The 22,716-nt window shown below is 35.1% G+C and overlaps 1 protein-coding gene across 4 annotated transcripts in view; it reads left to right on the top strand.

Annotated features, from left to right (window-relative positions):
• Positions 1-22,716, top strand: part of LOC145268736 (choline transporter-like protein 2) — a 382,616-nt gene that overhangs the window by 131,670 nt on the left and 228,230 nt on the right. The window lies entirely within an intron of this gene.

Genomic DNA, 22,716 nt, shown 5'->3' with positions numbered 1-22,716 from the left:
GAATTCCAAAGTTTAACAATCTGAGGGGGAGAAACTATTAAAGTAAAAAAGCGTTCCGACATCTAGGAACCTAAACAATGAAGCAGATTTTGATGATTTTTGGGTCAGTTTAGATTATGTAAGAAATTATCAGCAAGAACTCGTCTTACTACCACAACAAAGCAAAACTTTCCTTTCCACCTCAGTGTGCCTCATGTCAGCCGAAATTTATCATGAACAGAGATTCTTCGCAAGGGCTTCCTGTCTGTGGAACATATTTCCGCGTGAGACTACTTCCCCACAGATTACAACTTAGCCATCTGTATAAAAAAATTAAATTTTCTTGCATTTGGTATAAGTTATCTGTGGTATAGTTTGTTTTTGAATTCTCTGTTGTTAACTATACTGCACGAATGCCTAAATATTATTTATTATTTGCTCGAATTTTTCTATTTATATACATCAGCAGATCATAACCTCCCACAAGTTTCCTCATTAGATTTTCTCCCCTCATCAAGGGAGATTACTCTTTTGTTTCGAAATTTTTTGGGATGCATATAGATGATTTGTATTCAGAGTGAGGGGGGGGAGGACTTATTGCCACTCAAATTCCAGAGAAAACCAACAGTCGTTACGAATAAGAAATCAATGGTAAACGGCTGTTGCGATAATGCAAAATTATTATCATTCAAAAATTTTCTTTTTCATCCCAAACAAAGCATGTTCCCATTTCCCGAAAGGGAATCACTATTTGGAATCACGTCTAACTGGGGATTGTGAGGAGTTTATTAGCTAGGGGGTCACAACCCTCACAAGACCCTTTACGGGACCTGCTACCCCTACTACTCTGTGTAAAAAGCTGATGTTATTTTTTTAAATCTTTTTTTTTTTCTGTCATCAGAAATCCAAAGATTCTCAAATTTTGTTCCAGAATTTTTTGAGATGAGGATTAATTTGAATATGAGTATTTGTATTGTCACTCAAATTTCAGTGAAGATCAAGAATATGAGAAAGCAATGGTGAACGGCTGTTGCGATAATACAAAATGATTATTATTATTTTTTTTTTTTTTACATTTTTTCACCCCAAACAAGGCACATTGCCCCTTGGATGTAAAGAGTTGCTGTTTGGGATCGTGTTTAATAAAAGACTGCGAGGAGTTGTTTGTTTACATTACATTTAAATTTCTGCATGTCAATATAGTCAAAGCAAGAAACAGAGTGGGAATTCCAAAATCTTACAGTTTGAGGGAAGAAACTATTAGAGTAAAAAGCTTTGCATCATCTAGGGATCTCATGATGAAGGGGTGGGATTTTGCTGCTTGTTATGTTGGTCAAAAGTATGTTACTCGAGGGGACCCAAGTGCCGTGAGGTCATCAGAGCACATTACATTAAATTACTTGTAAAACAGGCACTAGGATGCAACATTGTGGCGATGGGACAGAGATTGGAGCTTGGCTGATAATGTGGAACCTATTAGATTTGATACTCTTTTTTAGGCCCTGTCTAAGAATGAAAGATTAATGGTAGATGCACCAGCCCAGGTGTGGCAACAATACTCCATGCATGGGTGAATTGTGACTTTGTCAAGGTACAAGATACTCTCAGGTGTGAGTAATTTTCTAGCACGGGAGACAAAACCTTGGCAATGTTCTCAATGTATTTGTTCCAACTCACGTTGCCTCAGCTCTCAGGTGGGGTGTTATTTTTCATTTTTTTTTTTTTTAATTACATTTTCACCCCAAACAAGACACATTGCCACTTTGATGTAGGGGGTTACTATCAGGGACATAAGCTACAGGAGTACTATGTGGGGAGTTGGGCAGTAAGATGTCGGTTCACGTTACACTTGAACTTCTGCATGTCAGTACAGTTGGGGAAGCAGGAACTCTGAAGGAAATTCCAAAGTCTAGCGGTTCTGGGGAAGAAACTACTGGAGTAGAATGCTCTCTTACATTTAGAGATCTCAACTGTGAAGAGGTGGGATTTTGCTGCTTGTCAGGTTTGTCGGGGGTATTTACGTCGAGAGGGTACAAGTGCTTGCATTTCGTCAGAGCATTCACCATTAAAATACTTGTAGAACAGGCAGAGGGATGCTACATTTCGTCGATGGGACAGAGGCTGAAGCTTAGATGACAGTTCATGACCTATCAGGTTGATGACTCTCTTTTGAATCTTGTCTAGGAGTGAGAGACTAGTAGCAGATGCACCAGCCCAAATATGACAACAATACTCCATACATGGTCGAATGGTGGCCTTATAGAGGTACAGGATACTTTCGGGTGTTAGTAGCTTTCTAAGGTTATCAAAAGAGATGAAGAGTGCTAGAAATCTTGGGAAACCTGTTGTCCCTCAAACTCCAGGGAATATCACTCGTTATTGCCAGTAAGCAATCACTTATAATAACTCGTTTGATAATAGAGAATACTAGGCCGAATCCAAGGAAACTGAGAATGTTCATGTAAATATGTAAGAAAATTACTATAATCTAAAAAAAAGAAACATACTAGTTAGATTATAACCCACCCTAAAAAAGGTCCCAGAAGATGGAAATGATTAAGGAGAGATAGCACCATCCAGATTTTGAATGGAAGGGTAGTGAGGGTACTAGAATCTTGAAGAGGCTTGTTGTCACTTAGCATTCTTTGTTTCAAAAATAAAAAATTTAGTGAAGTATTTTCTTGTTTGTTTTTTAGAGCCTCTTTCTTGCAGAAGAGACAGTGCTAGTCTCTGTCTACTCTATGGTTATTTCCATGGAAGGAGCTCGACTGAGCTCCGATCTCTGCTTCCTCCTTGTAAGATATTAACAGCAAGAACTCGTCTTACTACCATAACAAAACACAACTTTCCTTTCTACCTCAGTGTGCCTCATGTCCGCCGAAATTTACCATGAACAGAGCTTCTTCGCAAGGACTTCCTGTCTGTGGAACATATTTCTGTGTGAGACTACTTCCCCACGGATTACAACTTAGTCATCTGTATAAAAAAATTAAATTTTCTTGCATTTGGTATAAGTTATCCGTGGTATAGTTTATTTTTGAATTCTCTGCTGTTAACTATACTGCACGAATGCCTAAATATTATTCTGTCTTGTTTAATTAGCAAGTATCGTTCCTCCTTAGGCCATATCTAAAGCATCGATAATGGCTACTTATCTTCTAAGCCAGTCCATAATGGATAGCATTAAACAAAGAGAGAGAATATATATATATATATAGTCATCCACATACAGTGTTGTTTCGCTGTATCACAGCTCATCAGTACGGCTATACTAGTAACTACTTCAAGCCAGGATTAAAACTCGACCGCCTAAGCAACAACCAGCGCTTCTCACCATTAAACAGTTGGGCTGCTGCTAAGATGAGTGTACAAAATTACACTGTTTAAACATTGTCCAAACGCCTAAGCTCTAATTGTTTACGCAATTATATATTTATAATAAGTCGAATAAACAATAGCATACTAATAATTAGAATAACAAGGTTTATACAAAAGTGTTCAATACAAAGTGGAGCAAAAAATACTTTTTCATTTGTATTTACGTAAACATTTAGATATCACTATACATTCATGAGTATGTTTCAGTCAACTAGTTAGAACTAATTAGAGACTTCATCAGGAGATGTTGCTTTTACAAAAGTTCAGCCCTTCTAATGAACAAAACATCCTCATGATCGTTTAGCGATACCTAAATGTTTATGCAAAAACAATATAGATATATATGTTTTCAAGTAAGATCTTTGACTTACTTGTTGTTTCATCAAATACTTCTGCATGCAAAATCCGATCCCGCATTTTGCTAATTCCTACCCTCTGATGAGAAGGAGAGTATTTCTTCGAAACTCCGCGGATTAAGGACTATCCATTTATCTAGTGTTTCCTTTTTAGATTAAATATGTTTTTAACTCATTTCAAAGTGTTTTTTAACATATTTTATTAACTGTTTGCTCATATATATATATATATATATATATATATATATATATATATATATATATAGTTTCATTAAATACTTCTACAAGCAAAATCCGATCCCACATTTTGCTAAATCCTACCCTCTGACGAGAAGGAAAGTATTTCTTCAAAACTCCCCGGATTAAGGACTATCCACTTATTTTGTGCTTCCTTTTTAAAATTAAATATGTTTTTAACTGTTTTTCAAAGTGTTTTTAACGTTTTATTAACTACTTGTTCATATATATATATATATATACACTTGTGCCCGATATTATTCATACCCCTCCTTGAAAATTGAGTTTATTAGGTGTAACTTTGTAAGAATTTATTGTTTACATCCATATTGATACATATTCTTAATAAACCTCTTCTGATCATTTTCGTCAATTTAAAATCTCGGGATACTTGTAATAAAAGAAATATACAGCTATTTATAAAATCTGCAATGTTCAAAAATAATCATACCCCCCTTATTTTTTCAGTATTAATCGAGTTTCTGACTGTTTGTTTCCTGTTTGATTCTTATTTTGAATGCTTTTATACAACCTTTGATTAATTTCATTTCGTTTTTTGCATTTTTCAGAAATTAAAATGATATCAACTGAAAACCAATAAAAGAATAAAAATTATTAGAATGGGGAAGAAAAAAGAGCTTAGTAATGATCTTAGGACTAAAATTGTGAATTCACATAAGGATGGTTTACGTTACAAGTCAATTTCCAAGAAATTTGAGGTCCCTACAGCAACAGTACAGAGCATCATCAAAAAATTCCAGAGCCACCTCACAACAAACAACTTGATTGGTAGAGGAAGGAAAAGGAAACTGTCTGCTAGAGCCACCAGGAATATTGTAAGAAGTGTTAATGCAAATCCAAGCACCACTACTAAGGACATTTTGGAAAATCTGGAGTCTTCTGGCATAAAAATATCAAGGCAAACATTGCAAAGGACTCTGCATGAAAATGGTCTGAAAGAAAGAAGACCAAGAAGGACTCCATTGCACACCGAAAAACACCTTGCAGCACGTCTAAAGTTTGCTAGGACCCATGTGAATTCTCCAGAGTCCGTTTTCTCAAGTATTTTGTGGACTGACGAAACAAAAATTGAATTGTTTGGCCATATGGATGCTTCTTACGTTTGGAGGAAGAAAGGAGAAGCTTACAACCCAAAGAACACCATACCCACGGTGAAACATGGTGGTGGTAGCCTAATGTTTTGGGGCTCCTTTTCGGCTAGTGGTCCAGGTAGTTTGGTCAAGATAGATGGAACCATGAAGAAGCAGCAATATTTGGAGATACTCCAGAAAAACATTAGACAGGATGCGAAGAAGCTCCATTTAGGACCAAACTGGATCCTTCAACAGGATAATGATCCAAAACATACTGCCAAAATAGTCAAGAAATGGTTTGAGGATAATCAAATTAATGTTTTGGAATGGCCTAGCCAGAGTCCCGACCTGAACCCTATCGAAAACCTCTGGCACATATTGAAAACTGAGGTTAAAAAGCGGAAACCTAGAAATTTGAGGGATTTGGAGAACTACTGCATTGAAGAATGGTTAAAAATCAGTGTTGATGCTTGTAAAAACCTTGTTGATAAATATCCAAAACGGTTAAAGGCAGTTATTAAGAATAAAAGACATGTTATTGACTATTAGTAAGAGAGGTATGAATAATTTTGAACTAGTGCCATTATTGTTTTTCTTTGTATAATGTTTCAAACTTGCATAATTTATTTATTTGTTGAGTTTAAATTAAATGCTTATGCTTGATTTATTGTTTGAAATCCCTTTAATATTGTCTACCTTCTGGTTTGAGCAATATTCTTATAGAAATCTCAATGATCCGAGGGGTATGAATAATATCGGGCACAAGTGTATATATTTAGTGGAGATGGTAATTAATAAAAACTGAAGAAAGTGCTGCAGAAGAGAACGCCGGCGCGCCCGTGTGCACCCACATCTAACCAAAAAAAAAAAAAAACACTAATGAAAATGAAAACATTATGTATAGAACCCTGAGAATGAGCTTATACTCATATCTATGTATAACTATGTCAACATTGAACGAAAGTATTGCGCCCATGTACCCACAAATGAACTTAGATTTAAATCTATCCAGACGAATATGTCTATACCAATAACTGTCTGTATAACTGGGTGTGTATGTGTGTGTGTATGGACGCACGTGTACATCCACGTGGGCGTCCATGTGTACACGGGGTACCGATGTATATGTGCACGTGCCTGTGTGTGCGTGCATGTGTGGATGTGAAAGTATATGTGCCCGCTGCCTGCTGTCCACATAGTGTGTGAGAGCGTGCAGCTGTGTATATATGTCGATGTATGTGCTCATGAGTATTGATATCTGCATGTGCGCACGCGCTTGCACGTATGCATGGGGTGCTAGTATGCCTGAATCAATATGCGCATATGAGCCCGTATAATCGCCTCCTTGGGGGCAGGGGCGTCGATGTGTGTATGTATCTGTGTGTATGTGCGCATCAATGCCTGCGCACGCGCACCCAATCTTAGCACCTTAAAGAAAATTTGACGTAAGCGAGAGCAACGTGGGTGTCTATGCATGCAGGCGCACATGTGTACATATATTTGCACACCAGGGCGGGGATGTATGTGTACCTGTGATCGTTTCTTTTAAGTATATATGTGTGTACGTGCGCATGTTTGTACCCGTGACCGCGACCGCTAGCTGACCCTCTCCAAACAATTAACAACAAAATAAAAATTAAAAATAAATAAACCCGAATCATAGCCCCCCCCCCGCCTCCAAACATAATCGAACACCCAATAGGTCAAGACATACTTACCAGGAAATCATCTCACCAACGAGACGCTAAAAACTTTAACACTAAGACTCGAATTTTAAAGTAAACCCCCTCCTCCAACCCCACACATTCCCCTTCCCCTCATGTATCCCTATGCCATCAGCCACACCAGAAATGAACTTCCCAAACCCTCCCCCACAAGTTCCTTAAACCCCAAAACTAAAACATTATCGACATACCAAGCGCCCCCACCTTCCCCCTTGTTCCCTTTCTCTCTCTCTTTCTTCCGCCCTCCTCGCAACCCCCCCCCCCGATCTCATTCACTCTTTCACTCTTTCATCCCAAAATAGCGAACATTTCTGTAAAAGTCTGAGGATGCTACAGACGGCCACAAGAAACGGCCGAGTAGCCGAAACAATAATGTAACTTAACAGAAAGATACGGTAATAAAAAACTAAAACGTATATATATATATATATATATATATATATATATATATATATATATATAGTATTCCGAATTTTATTGGGTTTATATAATTGATAATTCGGTAACCGTTCATATACCATTCAATTTTAAGTAAGAATGAGATGACTTAAATTGTAAGCTTCAAAATTACCATATTTTTTAATTGAGCATTCATATATCGTTTTAACAAAATCAAGACATCAAAGAATGGATGGATAGCAACAAATAGTGTATTTCATCGTTCGTTACAATTGTTTCAAAAACCTTGGAAAGAAGAGATGTAGATAAAATATTTTCTCATTGTTTTCCTTAAAAGGGAAATGGATTCCACATTGTTCATTGTAAAAATGTTTTTTCAAAACGTCTGATGATAGGCTGTTCTTGTGAAAATTTTCGAACAATATAGGGTTTGAATTTTTCCGACTGGTCTTGAAACAATTGTAACGAAAGATTAAATACACTATTTGTTGCTATCAATCCATTCTTTGACTCTTGATTTTGTTAAAACAATATATATATATATATATATATATATATATATATATATATATATATATATATATATATATATATATATATATATATATATATATATAAACACTCAGAAAGCATACAGACGGTATTTTTGTGTTTGAATTTTTTTAGATAAAGATTGATGATTCGAATTATTCAGACGATTACATTTCTGCATTATTGAGATAAGGATTGGTATTAATTGGATTATTCGGATGAAAACAATAAAAAAACAAAACAAACAAAAAATTAACCACAACACAAAAATATTATAAGTGACTGTTTTATTTGAAACGATTCATTATTTCTATTATTTGGATTCTTCGGACTACTACTCTCATCTCAAGTCTTATTTTTACAACGTTTTGGTTGATGTATACAACATAATTCATGTTGACATACCGGTTCCTGTTAGATCTCTGAAGTTAAGCAACGTTGAGTCTGGTCAGTACTAAAATGGGTGACCATTTGGGAATTCCAGGTGCTGTATGTGCTCTCTGCTTATCTCGGCATTGTTTTCAGTCGTCTAGTATTTCTCCTTGCCATTGGACTCAAGCAGTACAGATTCAGGAGAGGTGTGGTTGAGGATTGTGCAACTCTTGCCTCACAATTACACGCATAGCTACACTTAGAGGGGGTATCCATTGGCATTTCAAAACTGAAAGATGGCATCGAATCGTCGGTCGATGTAACCTCTGATTTTCCACAGATGCATCTTGTCAAACTCGGGAATCTTTCTGTTGAACGCGGGAATCTGCCCAGAATTCAATCAGAACCCTTTTTTTTTTAATTCTCAGGAGTGCCGTGCACTTGTTCCATCAGCCATAATTGGGTAGAAATCCAAATTACTTTACAATTGTGAACCCGTGGTATAGTGTATAAAGTACTTATTTACATGAATAAACCAGAAAAGCAGCAGCAGCTGCAACAGTGACAATAATGGCGACACTAAGAAAAATCTGTTCATCGACGCAATGCAAATGAACTCACTAGATACACACGACAACTTCAAAGCCCATTTTTTTCATATACACACATCAATAGAATAGCTCACACATCACTTCAACCAAGAAAATCGCCAGATAAGGAGGCACAGCAAAAGAAAACCCAAAATACAAAACACAAACATCGCAGTAAACGCAACTCAGGCAGCATAAAAACACAAATAACTATTCCACGAAACACTGCAAAGCTACACTGTTCTGGAGGTTGAAAGTTCAATCATCAATGCAGGCAATACTCAAAATACAATTTTGAATGACTGAAGACTGACAGAACAAAAGGTTGCTAACCCCGTGGATTAAATAAAGAGTACTGTGCAGATTCCTGAGTTTTACAGAAAGATTCCTGAATTCGACAATATACAGCTGATGAAGAGCAGATGTTACATCAAATGAAACGTTGGGAAAACAACACTCAAGATGAGAATAGTAGTCTGAAAAATGATAATATTGTTCTCATTCTGGATGCTATTCAGTTTCTGTCGCTATAACTTCCGACCTTCTTCAGTGCATCTTTTTAAACTTGGTAATCCTTTTAACAAACCTGAGGGCCTATATAGAACATAATTATGGATAGTAGATTAAAACACGATTAATAAATAATTCCCAGAATAATAGTTTCATCTGCTGTCTTGTTCCGCTTTTCAAGGTTTGTGTAGCGGTAGCAAAACAATCTTCTTTGCAGCAAGAGACCATGGCCTCTTCTAATTTTTATTTATTTTCTTTTATTGTTATAAATGATGGAAATAGAAGACCAAGACTTTTTTCCTCAAAGCCTAATGGCTGACCTTGGTTGGCCTCTGTCATAGCTGGAGTGCTACTTCCAGCAAGAGAAAAATTCACACTATTGTTTACCTCTTTTCGCCTGGTGGATAAGTGGGTTGAGGGGCCCTTTTTATCCTAGGTGCTGGCCTGCTATTAGTTTTTTTGTTTTTTTTTCATATTTTTATACGTTCCTCATTGTCTACAGTTTTATTTTATTATTAAAATCTGTCTTTTATTAATAGAGGGGATGCGTACTAGATGGCTTGGGAAGACAGCACTCTATTTTTTTATTTTTTTTATTTAATCAAGGTTTACTTCTAATAAGAATTATCCTCATCTCAGAATCTCTGACAAACCTTTACACACAAAGACCGAAAACACCTGAGTATTGTGTCCAGTAGAATCAAGATATGATACTAAATCTTATGTCTAGAATCCTTACTCTGATTTTAATCAAAATCTATTAGATGATTTTGACTTTAGAAAACGTCTAAAATTTAAAGGGATCTTAAGAAGAAATTGACATTCAGGGAATTTTGCCAGGAGAATTAAGGGAAATAACTAATAAACATATAATTCGGGTAGATACATTAGACAACCTAGAGTGTTCAAACAAGCAGAAGTCACGAATTATATATATATATATATATATATATATATATATATATATATATATATATATATATATGTATATATATATATATATATATATAGAGAGAGAGAGAGAGAGAGAGAGCGAGAGAGAGAGAAAATAAAAAAGGAACAAACCGTATTATGTGTTCACCAACGTTTCGTCTTTATTTCGAGACTTCCTCTGGGTGAATGAGATTAAGAAACCAAAAAATATACCAGTACAAAATATTTTGTACTGGTATATTTTTTGGTTTCTTAATCTCATTCACTCAGAGGAAGTCTCGAAATAAAGACGAAACGTTGGTGAACACATAATACGGTTTGTTCCTTTTTTATTTTCTCTATTTTGTCGGAATACTATTTCCATTATTTTCATCATATATATATATATATATATATATATATATATATATATATATATATATATATATATATATATATATATAAGTAGTTAACTTTAGAGTAAATGCGAACTTTCGACTTTTAGTCATTGAATAATCTCCAACTGTTTACAGTAAATGTATTTTCAAGACTAAGGTTAATAAGCATCTCCTGTATTCGCTTAACCATCTTTCGTTCTGTTAGCTCTTTACATCAAATGGCTACATCGGTTTCACTATTATAACACTTTCCTGCACTCTCACCATGCAACTCTTCAACATTAGTTCAATTTGCCAACACCTAAAAAATTGATTACCCCTAGTTTTCAATATAAGCTCGCCTAGGTGAACCAGGACCCTCTGACAGAATTAAAGAGAGTGGTTGACTGGCATTTAATGACTTTATCTACTTTGATATATAACATAATACCAGCTGTAAAAAGATCACAAAAATGGCTAAACGCTGGTATGTTAATTATTCTCATTTAAGAGTTGAGAACTGTTATTGCCATTATTCTACTTGTTTTCATGTAATATATATATATATATATATATATATATATATATATATATAATATGCATGTATGTGTATTGTATATAAGTAATTATTTTTGTTATTTGGATATTGCAAATACCAAACTGATTACTAACAGAAGAAAGTACTTGAATCTGATTTCCGTAAATGTCACAGAAATTAAGTCAGATGGATTTTAAAAGTTGGACGTAAATAGCATTTAAGCTGACTGTTGTGGCCTTAAAAAGCCGGAAAAATATATTATACAAAACAATAAAATATATTTAGTTCTTACACCACCTTAAGCTAGGAACTCTGTTTACCGGTGCTGGGGTGAGGAGACTAGAGTCTTCATTTTGTGCGAGCCCTATAGGAGAAGTCTGATAGTGGTTGATTCTTAATACTCTATGACTCCTTTCATGCACAATTAAGGGAAAACCACTTAACAGTGCTCAGAACTAGTGTAGCACCAGAATTGGTTACCAACAACCCTTGTAACCAAATAATTCCAGAATCCCATTTTTTTTAAAACTTTGTTTCATTTCGAAAAAGATATATTGCAACTAATGTGTAACCGATTACTGTGATTAGGAGCAAGATTTATGGTGGGCATTCTAAGTGGGGAGTTGTGTAACAAGATGCTTGTTCACATTATATTTAAATTTATGTATGATGGTACAGTCGGAAAAGCAGGGAGCAGGAAAGGAATTCCAAAGGAAATTGATGCAAGGAAAGAAGTCATTTGAATAGAATTTGTTTTGGTATCTTGAAACCTCTGCAGTGGCGGATTATGATTTTGCTGCTAGTCTGATTGGTCAGGGGTATGTATGTTGGTGATGGGAGGAGAATACAAGTGTAGTAAGCTCGTCGAAGCACATTCCGTAGAAGCACTTATAAAACAAGTGTAAGGATGCAAGATAGTTGTGGTTGAACAGGGATTAAAGCTTGGCGTGACCTATTAGTTTAGAGAGTCTTTTTTGTATCCTGTCCAAGAGGAAGAGTGCAGTGGGTGGGGCACCAGTCCAGATGCTGTAACAATACTCTATGCAAGAGCGAATGATGACTTAATAGAAATATACAATACTGGCAGGTATGAGACATTTTCTAACCTGATAGAGAGAGCCCACCTTCTTTGCAGCAGATTTCACTTCTGATGCAGTCCTCTACCAGTAAAAGAATCAAATACTTCTTGTTTTTCTGTCACTCTGTAATAGTTATAAATTTTTTGTATACGAATAAGAGGTAAATAGAGGAATACATATAGCCGAGGGGTGAATGATGAAGGAAGTGTTGAGAATAACTGGTCTATGTATTTATTCCAGCTGGCAACAAACCAAATAGTCATTGTAAACAGTTCACAAACGACATGTCTAACAGATGCCACCTGTTTGGGGAGAGGAAGGGCACTCTAACCTGCAAAAGTGCCTGGGCAGACCCGTAAGCCTGGGAGGGTGGACCTCCTAGAACTACACAGAACTAACATCCTACCACAATCAACAGGGACTAGATCATTACAGGAAAGGTCTAATCTCTGTTGAGTTTGGCAGCCATTGTAAACAGTTTACAAACGATGTGTCTAACAGATGCCACTTGTTTGGGAAGAAACTTCGGCTTTCAACAGCAATAGGTTGAGCACAGTTTAGGCACTTCGGTTTATGGGCACACCTTTTTAAGTACAACCTACATTTTATAACAGTGGCTTTAAAAAGGAAGCATAAATGGGAGGAGACAACGAGATAATTTTCTCTTATCTTATATAGATAGAACAGCTGTACAGGAAATTAAATGCTGTTGGTTGTTAGTTAGTGAAGATTTTTAGGTCATTCGTCAACTACCGTTATTAAATAACTAAAAATAAGCACATAAAATATCTGAAGGCCTCTTAAATCTGTTTTTTTTTTTTTTCACATTTATTTATTCGTACCTCCCCTCCCCGACAAAAGAAGGATAAACCTGTAAATTCACTCTTGTCCATTCCTCCGTTCATCTGTTCCCCTTTTCTCAATAAGTACATCTTGGAATTTTTTGAAATTTTGCACAAACATTAAACATGATATAAATAATAAAAAAAAAAGTAACAGAACGGATTTTCTGGAAAAACTCCGGTTGCCCACCCTAGGGGTGTCTTTCGAGTTAAAATGGCTAAAATTGACACTTTTGTGCTTATTAAAAAAAATTAATGCCTTGGATTTTTATAAAACTTTCTGAAAAGTTATAACTAACTGATTTCTTTATAATTTTGTTTGTCTATACTTCACGATAACTTTTTAGGGCTAATAAAAACACTCCATTTTTGGGATTATTTTACCATATTTGTCCAAAATTTTCTGTGTATGTCTATTTAGCAGTTTTGCATGGTGCTGAACTCAAATTTAAATATGTTAAGGCCTAAAACTGCAGTTTGTTCATTTTCACCAGGATTTGACGTCCCCTGGGGATTTTGTCCAAAATTTTCTGTGTATGTCTATTTAGCAGTTTTGCATGGTGCTGAACTCAAATTTAAATATGTTAAGGCTTAAAACTGCACTGTTTGTTCATTTTCACCAGGATTTGACGCCCCCTGGGGATTTTGTGGCTAAATGGGGAGGGGGGCAAATGCTGAACTTAGTCATTTTTTTTATGCCTCGTTCACTGTGCACTCACGGGGGACCATGCATGCTTCACTTTTTTTACTCTGTTTCAACCGAATTATTTGGATCATGTTTAACAGGGGACTTTTTTAGATGAGGATTGACGATTTGTATTTGGATGGTGGATGGCTGTTGCAATAATGCAAAATGATTTTTTTATCAAACTTTTTTTTTATCCCAAACAAGGCATGTATTGGAATGTAAGGATTCAATATTTGGATCATGTCTAATAGTGGACTTTTTTTTTAGATGAGGATTGATAATTTGTATTTGGGGAGGTTTATTTTCACTCAAATTTCGGAGAAGGCCAAAAGTCGTTGCTAGTGAGAAATCAATGGTAGACAGCTGTTATGATAATGAAAAATAATTAAAAATAAATTTTTTTCAACTCCTTTTCCCACCAAATAAAGCATATTGCCACTTGGATGTAAGAAGTTACTATTTGGAATTGTGTCTAAGGTTGTATTGTAGGGAGTTGAACAACAAGATGTCTGTTCACATTATTTAAATTTTTGCATGTCAGGGATGCAGGAAACAGAGGAAATTGCAATATGTACTTGCCTCTTCATGAGGGCAAATTTAGACACAAGGTCAGTGTTTAATGTTGGGTAAATTCAGCTCTCCAAAAAGAGGAACTTTTTTCATAGAAATCGCTCCAGACAGGGCATGAAGTCACTTGATATAAAGAGCTAAAAAATATCACTTCAAGGTCAAAAACTAGCCAATGCTAAATATCGTATGGATAGGTCCGAACCAAGAATACAGCAATTTTTTTTTTCGCCCCAAACAAGACATATTGCCACTTGGATGTAAGAGGCTACTATTTGGGATCGTGTCTAAGAGTGGATTGTAGGGAGTTGAGTAGCGAGATATCTGTTCACATTATGTTTAAACTTTTGCATGTTAGTACTGTCAGGGAAGCAGGAAACAAAGAGGGAATTCCAAAGTCTAGCAATTCGTCAGCTGGGAAGTAGCTCCATGGTATTGTGTTCCACAGATGGACAGTTCTAGGAAAAAGAAAAAACTTTGCTCATGGAATTTTCGTTTAGTTTTAGGCACGGTAAGGGAAATTTTTAGACAGTGAAACATCACCGTAATGATCAATAATGGTGGAATTTGGATAGGGTTTAATTATATAAGAGGGCGGTTCAACAAGAACTTATTTACATTAGACTTGAAAACGACCATGATGTAGTCAGCTGGGAAGCAGTTCCATGGTATTGTGTTTCACAGACAGAGAATTCTAAGGAAGTGTTGTGACCTTAGGGTTATAAAGAAAGACTCGAACAATGGGTTTAGAAAAGTATTGCACAAGAAAGTGAACACAATGAAAGGGTTGTCGGCAATTTCCGACTATTAGGTAGACAGTTTATAATCTCGCGTTAGATCGCGATAATTCCGCACGAAGTTTTTATAATGATTGGAAGAGTCCATTACGAGTGAAATAGGTAAGTCCTCATAACAGAAAGAAAACTACTTATGGAATGTTTCTATAGTTTATGCTACAGATAGAGAGTGAGGGAAATTGTTGAGAGTTGTTGTAGCTAGACAAGTATTTATTACAAATGTTTTACAGGGGTGGAACAGAGATTGAAACTCAGTCGAGCACCTGTCATGAAAAGTAACGATAGAGCAGAGATAGCCTCGCAACGTCTCTTCTGTGAGAAAGAGGGAGTAGAGAGGCGAGAATTTGGAATTCCGACCCCCTCCTGCCCCTGCACCAACATGCATATGTTTAAATGTGAAGTGAACAAACATCTCGCCTCCCAACGCTCCTATCCTATCCCAGTAGGTATAGTCCTAATTCACAGTAACCTTCATATTACAATGGCAATTGTCTTGTTTGGGCGCGAATAATAAAGCACTAAATAAATAAAACAATCGTTTATCAATTGACATTTAGTATATGTATGCAGACATGAATAATAAACGATTATTATCTATCGATCCAACTTAGAAACATTTGTACGCTTTAATAAAATAAGAAAATGAAAAGCTTGCTTCGAGGCTTTTAGATCTGTCGAGAATACGTCCTTGAGAATCTGTCCGACAGAGTTGGACCCATCATGGTTCCGAATTATTTAAATGAGGATTGATAATTTTGTAAAAGAGCCACTAGCTCTTGCAGCAGCATGACACATATGCAAATGAGTGAGTGTGCAAAGTGACGTCACAGCAGAGGGAAAGAAAGAAGAGAGAAAAATGCACCATGTGGTGAGAAACAGAAAAAAGCATGTGCCAGCGTGAGATAGGCATATGCCCCGTCATGGCGTGAAAAAATTTAAGCACGTTTCTCAATTTTTGAGATGAGGATTGGTTATTTGTATTATTTAATCCTTGGACTACTGTTCTCATATTCTCGACTATTTGCCCGGAATTTTAGAACGGAACACTTTATTTACTTCACAGAGGTAGCATGCTATCGTTCTCTCAACCATGACAGGATAGAGTTTCTAAATAATTCGTAATTGTACTTTTTCAGTCACCCACACTGAGAATTCAACCTTCAGTTTCCAGGAGGATATCGATTTTTACAATTGAGTTTTCCCAGTATTCTAACTCTTGCATCATGGGTCCTTGTGGACCTGTTTGAAATTTCGCCCAAATTCCCTAGCTCGGCAGAAACTTTCTCAAGTTTAACAAGATACATCTGAAGAAAGTCGGAGGTTACATTGACCGAAATATTGTGAAAATGACATTCAAGATGAGAATAGTAGTCTGAAGATTCCAAATAATACGAATTTTAAGCACGTGTTGAAATGGCAAGGTTTTGTTAACATCATGGTGAAATAGGCGACTTTAAAAACAATACTCAATGCGCAAAATCATCATTCGAAATGACAAACAAACCTTTTTTATAACAACAACCAAAGGATCTATTTAATTATCAACACCGTTTGGTATTGGTGGAAGAAGTTGGACAGTGTCTGAGAGAAGAAAGGAAGGGTGGCTGTCAACAGTTATCTTCAGACGAATATTGTCAATGTTTGCGTCCCCAATCGACAGAGACACACAAGAGAGAAGGGACATCTTTCTCGTGGCTTCCAGAGATTTTTCTTATGCCTCTGTCAAATAGACGATCATTGTAAATGATCAATTTTAAACGATCTTTGTAAACGATTAATTTCAATCATTGTGAACGATCATTGTAAAAGTTTAATTCTGGACGATTATTTCTAAATGTGATAAGTTTTTTTTTTAATTTCGTGCGGAGGTTTCTATTACATACTATTTATAAGTGCATCCTAGTTCTATAAGCTTCCATATTAGATTTGTCAGATCACGTTGGCGTCACCATTTTATAGATTCAAAATGCACCTTTGTATATTGATGGTAAAATAAAATTTAGCTAGGAAGGAAGAACAAAACCTCTTTTAAAACAACAACGGAAAAAGGTGTATTTCAGTGGCAGAAAGTTGGACAGTGTCAAAGTTTGGAAAGTGAAGAGTTGAAATGTTCTTTGAGCTGTCAAGGTCGGCCAGTAGTTATCTTCAGGCGAATACTATTAATGCTTCAGCGTCCAGTAGATGAATACGGGAGAAAGTGAAAAAGGATGTCTTTCTTTTAAATTTCTGTTAACCGACCATAGTTCGAAAAGGGGCTAAAACAAAGTTCCTTAGGGGACATATTGAATCTATGGGCCTTCAAGCTGATTGGTCAGTGTGTGATCAAATCGCTTAGTACCGATATTTACTCGCGAGAGAAAAGAAATCCTTATTTCATTGAAGACTGCAAAACCTGTTCATTATAATTGGATATAAAAAATGGATTTTAAGTAAAAACACTATCGCGTAATTGTGTCATGTCGAAATTAGCAAGAATTTCAAAAATTACAAAAAAATGGAGTAGAAGATTTGTTAGAAATAATTTTGACAAAAATGAAATGTTTTTTTTTTTACATAGGAGTTATTACTTATTAAGGCCCGAAAGCCACTCGAGGTTAAGGGTTATTGAGTGTACGGTAGTCATTGAGACAAGGTTAGTGGTGGATACAGGGTAGAAATGGATTATTTAGTTGGGGAGGGTTGAGGCCCCCTCAACAAGAACTTGCTTACATTAGATTTGAAGACGACCATATTGCAGTCAGTTGGAAAGCAGGCCAGCGAAACAGAGTTCCACAGACGTGCAGTTCTAGGAAATAAGTTTTGTTTATGGAATTTGTGTTTAGATTAATGCACAGATAGATAGTGGGGAAATTGTTGATAGTGGTTGTAGCTAGAAGAGTAATTATTGCGAAAGTTTGGCAAGGGGGAACCAGAGATTGGGCTAACTAATGAGATCTGCTATTATCGTATTCTATTCTCGATCTGACATTTTCTAATTTGAAATCGCTGAAAACTAAAAAAGGGGAGATAAGTCAAATTTATGATACAGAATTGGCTACAACTGAAGAAAATGTACAAACTCTTTTTACAACGAATCACTACTTATCAAGGCCCGAAGGCCACTTGAGGATAAGAGTTAATGAATGTAAGGTGGTAGTGTAGTAATCATTTATGGTGTGGATTGGATAGAATTTGATTATTTAAGAGGACAGCTCAACAAGAACTTGAAGGCTACCATATTGTAATCGTCCGGGAAGCAGGCCAGTAGAACAGTGTTCCACAGGCAAGCAATTTTAGGAAATAAGCTTTGTTTATGTAAGCTGCATTTAGGTTTAGGCGCAGATAGATAGTGGAGGAAATTGTTGATAGTGGTTGTAGCTAGTCGAGTGTTTTTTTTGGGGGGGTGAAAGATTGGCAAGGAGGGACCAAAGATTGGAGCTCAGACAAGCACATGCCATGAAAATAACGATAGAGCAGTGACAGGCTCGCAACGTCTCTTCTGTGGGGAAGAGATTGCAGAGAAGAGATTTTTACCTGTAATTATTTTTCTACTCGGTCATTCTCTGTATTTTTTGTATTTTTTTTTACTAATTTCAATATGACTTCTTTTGTTTTTAACAGGAATCACCACTTATCCAGGCCCGGAGGCCACTCAAGGATAAGGGTTAATGGGTATACATTAGTCAATGTGATTATAGCATAGTAAACATAAGTAGTGGGAATTTTGTAAATTGGATTACTTAGGGGAACGGTTCATCAAGAACTTGTTTATGTTGGACTTGAAGACAATTAGATTGTAGTCAGCTGGAAAGCAGGCAATCGGGAGAGAGTTCCACAGGCGTGCAGTCCTAAGAAAGAAGCTTTGTTCATGGAATCTACATTTAGGTTTAAGCACAGATAAAGAGTGTGGGAAATTATTGATAGTGTTTTTAACTAGATTATGTAACAGTGTTTTTACTTTAAATCAATTTTTATATCCATGCACAATCACCTTAAATTTAATGAATTGTTTAGCGGAAATTCCTATTACTGCTTCTTTTGACAATGACATCATGCACTAAAAAAGAGACAGTGTTTAGCAGCCATTCATTTCAAGTGGCGCGTTCGTTTTTTTAACCACTTAGTTTAAAGAGTTCCATAAACAGAAAACTTGTAAACAAATATCAAATTAAAGCATAATTTTATAAAACAAGCAAAAATATACCCCTTTCGATCGCATATTTTTTCTAGAATATTAAATACTAGCTCTACCTGGCTATGCGTTGCTGTGGCTCGGTTTGGTTAAAGCAAGTATTAGGGTGATTTGTATCATATGCAATATCAAAAAAATAGTACGGTAACTTAAGTGCATAAGCACCATTTTTATTATTAACATCTACGAATTATTTAATGAAAAATGAAAAATAACTTTAGCCTATTTTTATTTTAGTTCCTTTTTTTAATGACTGCTGTTCGAATGTTAATATTTTATATTTAAATCGCTCCACCCGACCACATGTTGCTGTGGATCAGTTTGGTTAAAGCAAGTATTAGAGTAAACTGTATCGTACACACAAGCATACAGACACATGCACACACACGTTCACACACACACACACACACATACACACACACACACACACGACTGTAAAAATCTAAGCATATAATGAACTTGATGTTGTGCGAAAAAAAATGTCTTTTATTGACGCCATGTTTTAATTTTAATAACTGTTCGTTTATTATAAGAATCGAATTCCAGAATATGAGAATTTTCAGCGCTCAGCCAATCAGAATGAACCGACTTTGGAAAAGGAACCATTATTATTTCAAATCGGAAATCAGAAAGATTATGTTGTGTCTATGTGTCTATGAACCAATTACGATGGGTGTAATCACAGTATCTGTGGAAAATATAAAATTGGTCCCGGTGACAACTGGTAGCAGTGTTAGGACTAAATAGTTAGAGAGAAAAGTAAGAACTCCTTCCTCTAAAGATGTTGCAATTGATTGCTCGTCGGATGTAATGTAGCATTTTATTATCACGACTGAATGTGCCTAAAATGGTGTTTGAAAGGTGCATAAATATTGGCTATTAGGCTATATGTACTGAATTTTTATGTGGCATCTGTTGTTGTAAACCTATGATACTTTGGTCCAAAGGTGAATTTTTGCAGTCATTCTTATTATATGGGAGATTAAATTGTTTTAGCACCGTATGTGTGCTTTTGAAGCAAAATGAAGTTGGAGAGACCATTAAAAAATTTCCTAACACTTTTAACAGTGTTTACTCATTTAATATCTGTTGTTATTTTATTGGTTATGTTTATATAAAACAAGGGCGATAATCCACAAGCAAAAGCTGATTAAGTTATGGGCATTTGTGCATTTAATTTTTTATTTTTTGCTTCATTTTTTTTTAAAGAATTTAAAGGGGAGGCAAAACAAAGATTTGTTAAAATTTTGTGTAACATATTGGTAACAATAAAACAAATACAAATAAAACAAAATAAAATATTGATTATTTGAACTTTTAGCTCGACTCACATAGCTCAACTTATGTATGAAGTAAATACTAAAAATCAATGTATAGAATATTATATCACCTTATAAAATATTTGGGGACTTGAACTAATAATAATAATATTTATATGCGTGTTTGTGTGTGCGTGCGTGCATGTGTGTGTGTGTGTGCGTGTGTGTTCGTGCGTGTGTGTGTGTGTGTGTGGGTGTTAAAAGAAAAATATAAGATACACTTAGCCCAATCACATTATAAATTTATTGCAATAAAATATGGGCCTTTCAAACGTGGTGAGCGTGAAGTTCTTATCTGCCTTATAAAATGTGTGACTCCATTTTATAAGATACGAACCTGACTAGCTCGACTCGTTTGAAAAGGCCTGCATTGGGTTGGAACAAATTCAGAAGATTGGTCTAATTTTGTGTTGTATTTTTCTCTTAACTCTTATGTATACTTTGCGTTGCATAGAGTTGTCACACTTGAGATTTTCTACAGAAAATGCCTTATTCTTTTGGATTACCCCATTGTCTTATATATATATATATATATATATATATATATATATATATATATATATATATATATATATATATATATATACATATTAATGACGGGACAATTAATTGGAATCGGAAAACTCGGAATATTTGAGGGTATCGGAATCAGAAAAATTTGTACCAATCTTTTGATACCAAAACGATTCTTTTAATTGTCTTTTTCATTTCATTTTGTTCAAAGCAAAATCTTCCATTGCTGGTAATAATGATAAAATAATAAATATTTATTGATTTTAAACAACCAGTGAAGCTAAAATCGATATATCATCCCCCACAAGTGTATTTTTACGTTTAGGAAAATATTTGCGCATTTAACATGTGTGTTTTTACGGTAATCAGAGAAAAATATACAACTATATAATTAAATATTTAGAAATTTATAAAGAATCAAAATCGGAATCGGTAATTGTATTGGGAATCGGGAATTTAGTACGAAATCGGTAATTGTATCGGAATCAGGAAAAATATTGGAATCGTCCCATCACTAATATATATATATATATATATATATATATATATATATATATATATATATATACTAGCAAGACCCGTTAACCAGCATTGCCTGATGGAAGCATGCGCCCCCACCCTGTAAAAAATTAAACTACAGTTGTTGTTGTTGTTGGTGGCCAATCCTCAATAACCTGATGTTAAAAACGGCTTTCGGAATAATGTGGTTTATATCAAAAGTAATAATTTTTATGATTAGTTAGTTTGTCAACAAACGAAACATCCACAGTAGTATTAAATAATATAAAATATGCAGAAAAAAAGAATCCAAAACGACCCCCCCTCCACCACAAAACAAAGGAAGACAAGATCAAAAAAGAAAATAGGATCGTGTAAGGGTTTAGAAGACGATCCAAAATCGAAAAATAATTATGTTTTATTTTTTAAATATTTTTTTAATGTTTCTTTTTTTTTTTAATTATGTTTTCTTTTTTTTATTTGCCTAATTACCTCAGTCTAGGTGCCACTTCGTTCTGTGAGTTACTACAACTTTTTTATTAAGAGATTCGTTCATATTTTCATCTCCTAACTTTGGACGCTCGATCGAACGATATTTTTTATTAAATCAAAACATTATAGGCAGAAAGCTGTTAGTTTTTTGGGAGTTTTTTGTTGTTGTTTTTTTCAATGTTAAAGACAAATGTTTTAAAAACGCTACCATAGCATGTTTTGGTTAATAAATAAATAGATAAATAAAAACACTAAATAATTGCCGTAGTCTCGAACATGATAAAAAGGAAAGCTGCGACAAAATATTTTTATTGTACCAATATGTAAATAATGTTAATCGAAATAATGTTATATGACACAATTTAGGACGTTGAAACCAACGAAGAAACAGGAGAGGAAGCTGCTATCTGATTTGTACCAAAGTTATGGCTATTTATTCGTGTAACTTAAAAATAAATGTTATGGTATGTTTTTGTAAAGATTAGTCTGTAACATCGCGAAAAATTGATGACAGAAAAGTATAATTGATTTAAAACAATGCTTGCCGATAACGTATGCGTAATAAAAGGTGAAGGTATAACTACATAAAGTTATGAATATGAGCTTGGTTGAATTTTTTATTTCGTTATATATGCATAAAAGTAATGATTCGTGTCGATTGAGCGGCTGTATTGATAAGATTTGATGTGTTCGCTTTTTGTAAGAATGTGTGTATTCCTGAATAATAGAATTTTATGGTCTCAACCAATGAGA

Source organism: Euprymna scolopes, chromosome 44, assembly GCF_053919585.1.
Source record: "Euprymna scolopes isolate OS-2025 chromosome 44, ASM5391958v1, whole genome shotgun sequence".
In the NCBI taxonomy this organism is placed as follows: domain Eukaryota; kingdom Metazoa; phylum Mollusca; class Cephalopoda; order Sepiida; family Sepiolidae; genus Euprymna; species Euprymna scolopes.
This window is presented reverse-complemented; position numbering and strand designations above follow the sequence as displayed.